Source organism: Phyllobates terribilis, unplaced genomic scaffold (genome assembly GCF_046119375.1).
Source record: "Phyllobates terribilis strain yellow unplaced genomic scaffold, ASM4611937v1 Scaffold_4__5_contigs__length_816908805, whole genome shotgun sequence".
Classification (NCBI taxonomy): domain Eukaryota; kingdom Metazoa; phylum Chordata; class Amphibia; order Anura; family Dendrobatidae; genus Phyllobates; species Phyllobates terribilis.
Window position 1 is genome coordinate 678,493,262 of NW_027362764.1, and position 13,963 is coordinate 678,507,224.

The 13,963-nt window shown below is 50.1% G+C and overlaps 4 pseudogenes; all 4 read left to right on the forward strand.

The window, feature by feature from the left end:
• The first annotated feature begins 11,049 nt into the window (after positions 1-11,049).
• On the forward strand, positions 11,050-11,169 carry LOC141268131 (5S ribosomal RNA; annotated as a pseudogene).
• Positions 11,170-12,110: 941 nt separating this feature from the next.
• Positions 12,111-12,228, forward strand: LOC141267668 (5S ribosomal RNA; annotated as a pseudogene).
• A 621-nt stretch (positions 12,229-12,849) lies between these two features.
• LOC141269960 (5S ribosomal RNA) lies at positions 12,850-12,969 on the forward strand (annotated as a pseudogene).
• A 932-nt stretch (positions 12,970-13,901) lies between these two features.
• LOC141267684 (5S ribosomal RNA) overlaps positions 13,902-13,963 on the forward strand; it is a 119-nt pseudogene continuing 57 nt past the window's right edge.

Consider the following 13,963-nt stretch of genomic DNA (forward strand, 5'->3'; position numbering starts at 1 on the left):
GTATTGACTGAAACCAATGTCCCCACTGCCATGAGATCTTCCCGGAGCTCCTTCCTTGTTGTCCTTGGGTTAGCCTTTGTAACGGGTCTGGGAGGCGGAACCTCTGAGCTACTATACAAGGGGGCGGTCCTTGTAAGGGAGCGGGTGGCGTCCAGGCAGGCAGTCACAGCAGGTGACCGGGACAGTCTCTAGAAGAACGGGCAGGAGGTCTCGGCAAGTGACCGGGGCAGTCTCTGGATGAACGGGCAGATGGTCACGGCAAGTGACCAGGGCAGTCTCTGGGTGAATGGGCAGATGGTCACGGCAAGTGACCGGGGCAGTCTCTGGGTGAACGGGCAGATGGTCACGGCAAGTGACCGGGGCAGTCTCTGGGTAAAGGGTTGGTACGACCTGTGGCGGCTGATGGTAGACGTGAGCTCCCAGGTGAGCAGGCGAGAGTCTCTGGATAAACGGGTGGTCACAGCATATGACGGCGGAGCCTCCAGGAAGACCAACAGACAGGCGGCAGATGAGCGCTCCCAGGTGAGTGGGCAGAAGTCTCTGGACAGGCGGGTGGTCACAGCACGTGACGGCAGAGCCTCCAGGTAGGCTAGCAGACAGGCAGCAGATGAGCTCTCCCAGGTGAGCGGCCAGGAGTCACTGGACAGGCAGGTGGTCACAGCACGTGACGGCAGAGCCTCCAGGTAGGCTAGCAGGCAGGTAGCAGATGTGCGCTCCCAGTTGAGCGGGCAAGCTGGTCCATAGACAGACTGACAAGAGTTGGAAGGCAGACCGTCGGACCTCAGGCAAGCAGGCAGGTAGTTGATGTGCGCTCCCAGGTGAGCGGGCAAGCTGGTCCTTAGACAGCCTGACAGGAGTAGTAAGGCAGACCGTCGGACCTCAGGCTAGCAGGCAGGTAGCAGAATATCAGGCAGTAATAAGACAGCAAGCTGGCAGGAATCTGGCAGGTATCTGGCAGGTAACTGGCAACGGGACCTGAGGGCTGAAGCAGAGTAGTGAACAGTGCAACAACATTGCTCGGGCACCTCCATTTTGGAGGAGGTGCCTTATATATGGTGAAGTCCTCCGGCCATTGGCCGGGGACTATTTAGGACGGCGCGCGCGGCCCCTTTAAGAGGGAGAGCGCGCGCGCGCGCCCTAAGCACAGTGGCCGGGAAGGAGCGCGCGCTGCCAGCAGAGCGGGAGGAGGACGCCGGGCACGGAGCAGAGAGGTGAGGGGAACAGCGTCCCTGCCTAGCAGAGGGCAGGGACTCCGGCGCTACAGTACCCCCCCTTTAGGCCCCCCCTTTTTTAGGCCAGACAGAAATTTAGCAAGGATGAGCGGGGCATGGATGTTCTCCCGGGGCTCCCACGTTCTCTCCTCAGGACCAAACCCCTTCCAATCTACTAGAAAAAAGGTCTTTCCTCTTACCCTTTTGGTGGCAAGAATGTTCTCTACCTCAAACTCGTCCTCAGCAGAAACCGGAGCAGGAGGCGTACCTGTAGACTTGGAAAAAGAGTTAAGTACCACAGGTTTGAGGAGAGATGCATGGAAGGAGTTAGGGATCCGTAAGTTGGCCGGGAGTTTCAATTTATAGGCCACTGGGTTGATCTGACTGATGACCTCCAGAGGACCGATGAACCGAGGCCCTAACTTGTAAGAAGGTATCTTGAGTCGGACATATTTAGATGAGAGCCAGACTTTATCTCCAGGACGAAATTGTGGAGGATCCAGGCGTTTTTTGTCAGCGTGTCTTTTCATCTGTTCGGACGACTGAAGGAGTGCGGATCGGGTACTCTCCCAAATGGAGGAAAATTTGCTAACGAGAGATTCCGCAGCCGGGTTGTCCACAGAGGTGGAGACAGGAAAAGGAATCCGAGGATGCTGACCGAAGACTACAAAAAACGGGGATTTGGAGGAGGATTCGCTCTCGTGACTGTTATAAGAGAACTCGGCCCATGGTAGGAGATCCACCCAGTCTGAATGATGGGCATTAACGAAGTGCCGGAGGTAACTGGTCAGGTTCTGATTGATCCGCTCCACTTGACCATTGGACTGTGGGTGGTAAGCGGAAGAGAAGTCCAGGGTGACGTCTAGCAGTTTACAAGTGGCTCTCCAGAAGCGTGAGGTGAACTGTACCCCACGATCCGACACGATGTGGAGGGGCAGGCCATGAAGACGAAAGATGTGACGAATAAAGTCTTTAGCTAGCTCGGGTGCAGACGGGAGGCCTGGCAGGGGAACGAAATGAGCCATCTTGGAGAAGCGGTCAGCGACCACCCAAATGACCGTACAACCGGCAGAGACTGGGAGGTCAGTTATAAAGTCCATTGCTATATGCTGCCAGGGGGCAGCAGGTACAGAAAGCGGAAGGAGGCGACCGGCTGGCAGATGTCTCGGAACCTTGTTGCGGGCGCAGGACACACAGGCAGAAACAAAGTCTATTACGTCCTTGTGCAGGCTAGGCCACCAGTGGTGCCGGGTAATAAGCTGGAGGGTCTTTTTCTGACCGGCGTGGCCAGCCAGTTTAGACGAGTGACCCCAGTGAAGGATCTTCTCCCGATCAGGTACTGATACGAACGTCTTTCCGGGAGGGAGACGATTTAGACTCACGGGAGCCACCTGCATTACTCTGGCGGGATCGATGATGTGTTTCGGATCTTCCTCGAGATCAGACACCAGAAAGGATCGAGACAAGGCGTCCGCCTTGACGTTTTTGTCAGCCGGGCGAAAATGAAGAACAAAATCAAAGCGAGCAAAAAACAAGGACCACCGGGCTTGGCGCGGGTTAAGTCTCTGGGCATGCTGGATGTAAGCCAAGTTCTTGTGGTCAGTGTAAATTATTACTGGGTGAAGAGCCCCCTCGAGCAGGTAACGCCACTCCTCCAATGCCAGTTTGATGGCCAATAACTCTCGGTCTCCTATGGAATAATTGTGCTCTGAGGAGGAGAAGAGTTTAGAGAAGAAGCCGCAAGTTACCATCCTCCCGGAAGATGATTTTTGAGTAAGTACCGCTCCGGCTCCAGAGGAGGAGGCGTCAACTTCCAGGAAGAACTGTTTGTTGCCATCCGGGCGATGCAGCACCGGGGCGGAAGAGAAGGCCTGTTTTAAGGAAAGAAAGGCCTCCTCTGCTTCGGGCGGCCACTCTTTGGGATTAGTACCCTTACGGGTGAGCGCGGAAATTGGGGCAATCCGGGAAGAGAAGTGCGGTATGAAGAGGCGGTAGTAGTTGGCGAAGCCCAGGAACCGCTGAATGGCCTTCAACCCCTCCGGTCGAGGCCATTTCTCGATGGCAGACAGTTTCTCTGGATCCATTCGTAGGCCGGTCTGAGAAATAATGTAGCCCAAAAACGGAAGCGAGGTCTGCTCAAAGAGGCACTTCTCGTATTTAGCGAAGAGGTGATTCTGCCTGAGCAGGACCTGACGAACGTCCCTCCGGTGAGTCTGGAGATCCGGAGAGAAGACCAAGATGTCATCCAGGTACACCACTACGCAGGAGTAGAGAAGGTCCCGGAAGATGTCATTGACCAACTGTTGAAAGACGGCAGGAGCGTTACAGAGACCAAAGGGCATTACCAGATATTCATAGTGGCCGTCCCGGGTGTTGAATGCCGTCTTCCATTCATCCCCCTGACGGATACGAACCAGGTTGTACGCCCCACGGAGGTCCAGTTTGGTGAAGATTCTAGCCCCCCTCAGACGATCAAATAACTCCGGAATGAGCGGAAGGGGGTACTTATTCTTCACCGTGATCTGGTTAAGGCCTCTATAGTCTATACAGGGACTGAGAGAGCCGTCCTTCTTTTTGACGAAAAAGAAGCCTGCTCCCGCCGGGGAGGTAGATTTCCGGATGAATCCCCTGGCCAGATTCTCCTCAATATATTCGGACATCGACCGGGTCTCAGCAGCGGATAATGGATAAATACGCCCACAGGGAGGAGTAGTACCAGGTAACAGGTCGATAGGGCAGTCGTATGGTCTATGAGGGGGTGGTGTCTCTGCCTCCTTTTTATTAAAGACATCAGCATAAGACCAATAAGGAATCGGAAGTCCAGGTAGATTAGCTGGGGTAGGAGAAGGACGGACGGGATGGACGGGAACCAGACAGGTCTTATGGCAGTCCTGTCCCCAGCGAAGGACTTCTCCGGTCTGCCAGTCAACCACGGGTGCATGTCTCTGGAGCCAAGGTAGACCTAGCAAGAGGGCGTGAGAGAGTCCAGGCAGAACATGAAAGGAGATACTCTCAGAATGCAGTATTCCCACCTGCAGAGTAATGGATTCGGTGATGAGTTGGATGGGGCGTGGTAAGAGACCCCCATCCACGGCAGCAACAGACAAGGGTACAGCCAGAGGTTTGGTGGGGATGCGGAATTTCTCTACCAGGGACTGTGAAATAAGATTCCCGGCTGCTCCAGAGTCAAGTTGGGCTAGTTCGAAATAACGGTTCTCCCCGCAGACGATTGAGACTGACAGCAGCAGAGATGGAGAGGATTTATTCTTGTCTAGGTCGACCTCTCTGAGCGAACCTAGACACAGGCGTTTCCCGACCTCTCCGGGCAGGCACAGATCCGGTGCTCCTTACTGCCACAGTAGAAGCAGCTCCCCTCGGCACGGCGTAAGTCCTGACGGGTTTTGACCATCTTGGTCTGGTCGACCTGCATAGGCTCAGGAGAGTGTACCTGGGGAGAGACGGATTTCTGAAAAGTAGGAGCTAGACGTGGAAACCTCCTCTCACGGGTGACCTCTTTGCACGCTCCTGGAACCGTAGGTCAATCCGGGTGGCAAGAGTTATTAGGTCATCGAGAGTGGTAGGAATGTCCCGACTGGCAAGTTCATCTTTAATACGGCCGGACAGACCCTCCCAGAAGACGGATACCAGAGCGTCGTTATCCCAGGCCAGCTCCGAGGCAAGGGTACGGAACCGTATGGCATATTGGCCCACGGTGAGACTTCCCTGACGGAGGCGTAGCAGTGATGATGCGGATGAGGTCTTCCGTCCGGGTTCGTCGAAGACTTTCCGGAAAGCCATGAGAAAGGCAGGCAAGTCGGACACCAGGGGTCTCCTCTCTCCCATAGAGGTTTTACCCAGGCCAGGGCCTCCCCGGTGAGATGGGACATGATGAAGGCAATTTTGGCCCGGTCGGAGTTAAACTGGTGGGACAGGAGTTCAAAGTGCAGGGTGCACTGATTTATGAAGCCCCGAGCCTGGGCGGAGTCGCCTCCGAAGCGAGGAGGTGCAGAAAGCCGGGGTCCGGGGTAGGATACCATGGTATTAATGGACAGCGGAGCTGCCGGATTGCGAGTCATGGCACTGGCGGAGGTTGCTGGCGGAGCAGTCAGAGTGTCCAGGTGAGAATTGACATTCCGCAGGTGACCCAGGATGGACTCCTGTTGGGACCTCTGACGGGACAGTTCATGACACAGGACCGAGAGCGAGGGAGCTTGGGTGCCACCGGGTTCCATGGCCCGAGCAAACTGTAACGGGTCTGGGAGGCGGAACCTCTGAGCTACTATACAAGGGGGCGGTCCTTGTAAGGGAGCAGGTGGCGACCAGGCAGGCAGTTACAGCAGGTGACCGGGACAGTCTCTAGAAGAACGGGCAGGAGGTCACGGCAAGTGACCGGGGCAGTCTCTGGATGAACGGGCAGATGGTCACGGCAAGTGACCGGGGCAGTCTCTGGGTAAAGGGTTGGTACGACCTGTGGCGGCTGATGGTAGACGTGAGCTCCCAGGTGAGCAGGCGAGAGTCTCTGGATAAACGGGTGGTCACAGCATGTGACGGCGGAGCTTCCAGGAAGACCAACAGACAGGCGGCAGATGAGCGCTCCCAGGTGAACGGGCAGAAGTCTCTGGACAGGCGGGTGGTCACAGCACGTGACGGCAGAGCCTCCAGGTAGGCTAGCAGACAGGCAGCAGATGAGCGCTCCCAGGTGAGCGGGCAGGAGTCACTGGACAGGCAGGTGGTCACAGCACGTGACGGCAGAGCCTCCAGGTAGGCTAGCAGGCAGGTAGCAGATGTGCGCTCCCAGGTGAGCGGGCAAGCTGGTCCATAGACAGACTGACAAGAGTTGGAAGGCAGACGTCGGACCTCAGGCAAGCAGGCAGGTAGTTGATGTGCGCTCCCAGGTGAGCGGGCAAGCTCGTCCTTAGACAGCCTGACAGGAGTAGTAAGGCAGACCGTCGGAGCTCAGTCTAGCAGGCAGGTAGCAGAATATCAGGCAGGAATAAGACAGCAAGCTGGCAGGAATCTGGCAGGTATCTGGCAGGTAACTGGCAACGGGACCTGAGGGCTGAAGCAGAGTAGTGAACAGTGCAACAACATTGTTCGGGCACCTCCATTTTGGAGGAGGTGCCTTATATATGGTGAAGTCCTCCGGCCATTGGCCGGGGACTCCTTAGGACGGCGCGCGCGGCCCCTTTAAGAGGGAGGGAGAGCGCGCGCGCCCTAAGCACAGTGGCCGGGAAGGAGCGCGCGCTGCCAGCAGAGCAGGAGGAGGACGCCGGGCACGGAGCAGAGAGGTGAGGGGAACAGCGTCCCTGCCTAGCAGAGGGCAGGGACGCCGGCGCTACAGCCTTGACTCTTCGGACAAGCCTGGCCTCGGCACGGGAGGACACTTTCAAAGGCTGTCCAGGCCGTGGAAGGCTAACAGTCGTTCCATAAGCCTTCCACTTACGGATGATGCTCCCAACAGTGGAGACAGGTAGGCCCAACTCCTTGGAAAGGGTTTTGTACCCCTTGCCAGCCTTGTGACCCTCCACGATCTTGTCTCTGATGGCCTTGGAATGCTCTTTTGTCTTTCCCATGTTGACCATGTCTGAGTGCTGTTCACAAGTTTGGGGAGGTTCTTAAATAGTCAGAAAAGGCTGGCAAAAGAGATCTTTAATCCACACATGTGAAGCTCAATATTCTTGGAGCCTGAACTACTTCTTAATACTTTAGGGGGACCAAACAGAATTCTTGTGGTTTGAGGGGTTGAATAATAAATGACACTCTGAATTAACTTTTAACGTTTTAAAAAAACAAAAAAACAAAAAAAAAGTTGCTGCAGTGCATTTCCCACTTCCAGGCTGATCTACAGTACAAATGTCACAATGCCAAGTTAATTCAGCATGTGTCAACCACCTAAATCTGCAGGGGGTTGAATACTACTTGTAGGCACTGTAATACCTAATTATGTATTATAATTTCCTCAGATTTAAATATATTTTTGTACCTTCACATAAAGAAACATTTTTTTTTTCAAACATACAAACATACGAGGCCTCTGTCACATCAATCACACTTAGCAGCTGCTGATTTACTCATCTGTCACCTTCACTCTGACATTCACAGATCTGTTCAACTCAAACATTCCACATATGAAGTTTTAGATATATATATATATATTTAACCCAAAATTGTTGTATCCCAATTTATTAACGCGCATTGCCATATCAATTGAATATCTTTATATTTCTTTGAATATTCCCCAAGTACATATTATATAATATGAGAGTAAGTCACTGGAATTTCAGACACTTGAAAAAACTCTTGTCTTAGATTCTTTCTTCACTGGCTGCCCGGTCTTAAGTTACATCAGTTGAAAATAGAATGAATGGGATCCTATACTATTAGCTCAAAGTTCAAAGGCCGCAGCTGTCACACGTCATGCTGTAAAGCTACTTTAATTTGCACGAACACTTCATGCACAGAAAATATTAGCAACACAAAAGAATTAATAAGTATTACATATATATTATAGTTCAACTAGATATATTGTTATTATTTTAAAATGTTATACACATAAAATCATGCAATTTTTTCACTTCCTGTGTGAATAAAGAAATAAATCCATTTTAGAGTTCTCTGATCAAATCCTGCTTTGGAATGAAAACTCTAAGGAAATATAAGAAAATAAAATTAAATATCAAATTCATACAGAAACAGAATTATTTAAATATCTTATACATATATTGGTTGGTTCTAATGTAATTCAAAATATCGCTACTTAAATTTATATATATGAAGTTCTAATTTATTAATTAATATATATATATATATTTTATAAACGTATATAAATACAATTATACGCAATCTCTACTTAGAAAAGTGTACATATATATATATATATATGAACTATTAGAAACTATGTAACTACAATTTACTGTATGAGATTATAAATAAATATTGAGACATTGTATTACATTTTGATACATTATAATTACAGTTTTTCCTTAGCCACTCCCTAAACCAAATCTTCTGTCTCTCTCAAATATCTCTAGGAACGCCCTCTTTAGGAAAGCCATTTTTCTATCCTTCAAAACCTCAGAGAACTGCCTGTTCTTCTGTCCACATTCCATGACGTCACTGTGAGTTGGTCGTCTCACCTGTCTCTGTCCATCAGTTTCAGCCATTTTCCTTTTTAGAGAATCACAGTTCTGACTGAGAATTAACTCATTCTGTGGAGAGATGGATCTTTGCACTGGCTGATATGGCTTATAACATATATGAAATCTTCTGCGTATTTGATAGAGTTCACTATGGGGATGACTCAGTCTAGGAGAGTTTGATATTGGCTTTTGGTAAGATTTTACCTTTCCTGGTTTTATAAATTTAGCTTGATTTATTTTCTTTTCACGATTCTCATGTTTTCTAACAGAATCCAGCATCTGCGCACATTCAAATAATTAATTTTTTTGTGATGCCATAACTTGGGAAACTGAATTTAGGAATTTGAATTTTTGTACAAAAGTTTTTATCATATGTTGTACTTTTCCATTTTTGATGAGAGCTTTGTACAACCGTTCAAATATGGACATGAATGTATATGTACATTCCTTCCTACCAATCCTTAGTTTCTGCAGATCTTCTATGTTGGGAAAATCCTTTGTGACACAATAAATCAAATATCTTAATCTGTCCGAATCATTTTCTCATCCATTAGGAGAGTCATTTTCACACGGCATTAAATGTAAACGTCTGGACAATGTCACAGGAATCCATATTTAAAATAATTGATTCCTCTCCTCATTGGATAAATCAAACTTATCAGAGAATTTATCAAATGTCTCTGAATTTCTACAGGCATGGATTTTGACATCATATTTTGGCATGATTTGTATAATTTCAGCAAATTTTTCCTCATTTTAATTTGGAGTTGAGCCTGGGTAATTCCAGAATTCTCTGATATTTTTAGTGGCTCTTGTACGTCCGTTCCTCCTACGTCACTCACGTCTCCTCCCACATCACCTAGTATGTCGGTTTCTCGTATGTCAGTCATGTCTCCTCCCATGTCAGGTTTCTGTATGTCCGTCTCTTGGTCAGACCCAAGGTCACCTTCAGTTATAGACACGTTTCTTACTTCTTGTTCATTTTCCACATTACAGTCAGAATCAGTATCACCGTCTGACACTTCTACACTATTTTCCTGCTTAGAAATCTCTAACACAAGACTATGAAAAAAATCTACCAAATGTAGAATATTTCTCAATTTCTGTTTGTCTCTATTTACCAATTTAGAAGTTAACTGTAAATTCTGCAATTCACATTCTTTGTATAAACTGAGCCACAAAACTTCTATGTCATCTCCTACATTAACTTTGAAATTAATATTACTTTGTTTAGCAAAAGAAAAAATTATATCCATATTTTGCTTACCTTAACATTCCTTGGCTTCTCTTTATCAGCACGTCCTGTCTTCAGTTCGTCTGATTCTTTTCCTGTGTGATTCTGTTCCTTGTTAGTACCTCTGCTTCCTGTCTTTCCTCAGTCTGTAGGTCCTTTCTGCTTCTCGTGAAAAACTAGTGAATTTACTGACAAGTGAACAACAGCTGTTCAGCTCGTCAGGACTCCCCCCTTGTTCACGGAAGAAATTCACTTACTTAATTTAAAAAGCATAAAAACAGGACTGGCTGGCTCACCATTGTAAAATAATACTCTTCCTATATTATTTTTTTCTACTGAGGACTTCTCAAAGTATCAATATCACGATATTCTTTTAAAAAAATGTATCTATTTATTCTTGGATTGTCCATTAAAAAGAATCAGATTGCAGCAGGTACATACAATAATTAGTTATAAAGTAATTGTCCATTTGTCCATAATTAGCTTAATTGTTGAGATTCACCCATCTTTCCTTGGATCCTGGCTGGTAAATCATGTCTTTGTCCAGCATGTGTCCAGGCCTACATGTCATCTGCTTCTCAGCATGAAGATTCTGTGTCTTGTGGGGTGGGCAGAGCAAGAGAGCCCCCCCATTCTGTACCATGGGCTTTTATAGCCAGTCGTATGGACACCTGTTCTACATATGGTAGTGAACCAAAAATACACACACAAATAGCGCATGTCAACTAGACACGATGGCTGAGGCATAGAACTCAGAAAAATGATTATCGATTAACATTCCAAATGAATTTCCATAACTAACCATTTAACAGAGACCGCCTGGGAATGCCAGGTGCTGTAGGCTTTTGCTTTTTCCTTCCTTCCACCAGCAGGGGGCACTCTCTTCTATGCCTTTTTTCCATTCCCTTTCACAAGTGCACACATTCATTCTCTTTTCTTTTTTTCATTTGCTTTCTCTCTTGCGCTATTTCATCTCTGCAAAATACAAGCATCCTTCTGATCACCGTGGGCCTCCAACATTGTTGCTTATTTACTTTTAATACTAGGCTCCTTTTCACCAGGACCAGCATCTCCCGGGTGGCTGGAGGCAACCACCGGTAACCCCAAGCAGAAGAACTTTGCAGGCAACACGACCCTCCCCCCTGAAGAGCAGCTCAAACTCACTGGCAACCATCTCACCCTCTTCCTTCATTCACCCCTGGACGTCTCGGTCCACCCCCAAGTTACAGGTCCAGCTTGATCTTTCTGTCACATTACCGCGATGAAGGGTTTAGCCTGCAGGAGACCCTGCGCCAAGCCATTTTTGAAGACACCTGATGCGGCGGGTGAATCACTACTAAACAAGCCACACCTGTAGGGACGGCACAGCCTTTGCATGGACCCTTCGGAGCCCGCCCCGTCACGGCCAGATTGCTCGCCATCAAGCGATCCTGAGAAAGGCTGGCCGGGCGATGGATTTAGAAGCGTCCACTGGCCATACCACCTTGGATACGCCCGATCTCGTCTGATCTCGGAAGCAAAGCAGGGCTGGGCTCGAACAGTACTTGAATGGGAGACCTCCTGGGAACACTGGGTGCTGTAGACCATTTTGATGACGTTTTGCCCTACTTCCCAGCTCGGCTAGCATGGAATGGCGCATTGCCGGACACCGACCTTTAGTAACTTAGATGATGGAAGCCCCAAGGCCTCTGAGCCAGTTGGCAGCTAAGTACGCTACCCCGCCGCCCTTCACGCAGGCCTGACACCGAGCTCCTTGCCACGGCTAGGAGTGCTTATTGACTCCGCAGCTCGCCGTGTGGAAATGATGGCGTTAAAAGCACCCGGGGCCGTGAAGGGGCCAGGCTTTCAGCAGGTGCCCAGGGAAGGTTTTGGATGCCGGCCGCCTAGCGAGCGCCAGCAGAAGTAAGATGTTTCTCTGCACAGAAGCTTGTTTAACCAAGCCAGACGGCTGCCAAAGAGCTAACCTCAGTGCAAGGAAGGTAAGGAAGGTGCGGAAGGAATTGGGAGGGGGGGGTGATTCCTGCTAGGGCCCTGAAATCATAAAACAGGCAGGAGAGTCTGACGCATGGTGATGGAGAGGTTGTAGAGGCAGATAGGGGGTGTTGTCACATGCGAGCACGTGTGCATGCTGGCTTGTGTGTGAGAGTGCGCTTCCTAGGTGTGGCGCGCTGCAGACAGTCAAAGGGATTGTTCCCTTTCATTAAAAGTTAATCCCTTGCTGCAGGCTATTAGAAAGCAACTAACCGCGCTCTACTCACCCTACCCTGGTCTACCGGTGAGTCTCGCCTCTGCTCCCGGCCTGTGGCATTGGCCGTGAAGCTGACGTTTCGTCGACAGCGCTGCAGCCAATCAGTGAGCTCAGCGGCTCTGAGTGGGGCGTTGTGTCTACAAGACCTTTTAAGGAAGCCAGCAAAAAAATTGAAGAGAAGGGAAAGCACAAAAGGACCTGGTCTTGCTGAGCACTGGAAAGGGCAGCCAGCAACCAGACTTCAAAGTAGAAAAGCAGCAAGTGAGAAGCATGTATCTGCCTACGGCCACACCACCCTGAACACGCCTGATCTCGTCTGATCTTGGAACTAAGCAGGGTTGGGCCTGGTTAGTACTTGGATGGGAGACCACCTGGGAATACCTGGTGCTATAGGCATTTGGTTTCTCCTTCCTTCTACCAGCAGGGGGCTATCTCTTCTATGCCTTTTTTCCATTCCCTTTCACAAGGGCACACATTCATTCTCTTTTCTTTTTTTCATTTGCTTTCTCTCTTGCGCTATTTCATCTCTGCAAAATACCAGCATCCTTCTGATCACCGTGGGCCTCCAGCATTGTTGCTTCTTTACTTTTAATACTAGGCTCCTTTTCACCAGGACCAGCGTCTCCCGCGTGGCTGGAGGCAACCACCGGTAACCCCAAGCAGAAGACCTTTGCAGGCAACACGACCCTCCCCCCTGAAGAGCAGCTCAAAGTCACTGGCAACCATCTCACCCTCTTCCTTCATTCACCCCTGGACGTCTCGCTCAGCCCCCAAGTTACGGGTCCAGCTTGCTCTTTCTGTCACATTACCGCGATGAAGGGTTTAGCCTGCAGGAGACCCTGCGCCGAGACGTTTTTGAAGACACCTGATGCGGCGGGTGAATCACTGCTAAACAAACCACACCTGTAGGGACGGCACAGCCTTTGCATGGACCCTTCGGAGCCCGCCCCGTCACGGCCAGATTGCTCGCCACCAAGCGATCCTGAGAAAGGCTGTCCGGGCGATCGATCGAGCAGCGTCTACTGGCCATACCACCTTGGATATGCCTGATCTTGTCTGATCTCGGAAGCAAAGCAGGGCTGTGCTCGGACAGTACTTGGATGGGATACCTCCTGGAAACACCGGGTGCTGTAGACCATTTTGATGACATTTTGCCCTACTACCCAGCTCGGCTAGCATGGAACGGCACCTTGCCGGACACCGACCTTAAGTTACTTAGATGATGGAAGCCCCAAGGCCTCTGAGCCAGTTGGCAGCTAAGTACGCTAGCTCGCCGTCTTCACGCAGGCCTGACACCGAACTCCTTGTCACGGCTAGGAGTGCTTATTGACTCCGCAGCTCGCCGTGTGGAAATGATGGCGTTAAAAGCACCCGGGGCCGTGAAGGGGCCAGGCTTATAGCAGGTGCCCAGGGAAGGTTTTGGATGCCGGCCGCCTAGCGAGGGCCAGCAGAAGTAACATGTTTCTCTGCAAGGAAGCTTGTGTAACCAAGCCAGACGGCTGCCAAAGAGCTAACCTCAGTGCAAGGAAGGTGCGGAAGGAATTGGGGAGGGGGGGGTGATTCCTGCTAGGGCCCTGAAATCATAAAACAGGCAGGAGAGTCTGACGCATGGTGACGGAGAGGTTGTAGGGGCAGATAGGGGGTGCTGTCACGTGCGAGCATGTGTGCATGCTGGCTTGTGTGTGAGAGTGCGCATCCTAGGTGTGGCGCGCTGCAGACAGTCAAAGGGATTGTTCCCTTTCATTAAAAGTTAATCCCCGGCTGCAGGCTTTTAGAAAGCAACTAACCACGCTCTACTCACCCTACCCGGGTCTACCGGTGAGTCTCGCCTCTGCTCCCGGCCTGTGGCATTGGCCGTGAAGCTGACGTTCCGTCGACAGCGCTGCAGCCGATCAGTGGGCTCAGCAGCTCTGAGTGGGGCGTTGTGTCTACAAGACCTTTTAAGGAAGCCAGCAAAAAAATTGAAGAGAAGGGAAAGCACAAAAGGACCTGGTCTTGCTGAGCACTGGAAAGGGCAGCCGGCAGCCAGACTTCAAAGTAGAAAAGCAGCAAGTGAGAGGCTTGTCTCTGCCTATGGCCACACTACCCTGAACATTCCTGATCTTGTCTGATCTCAGAACCTAACCAGGGT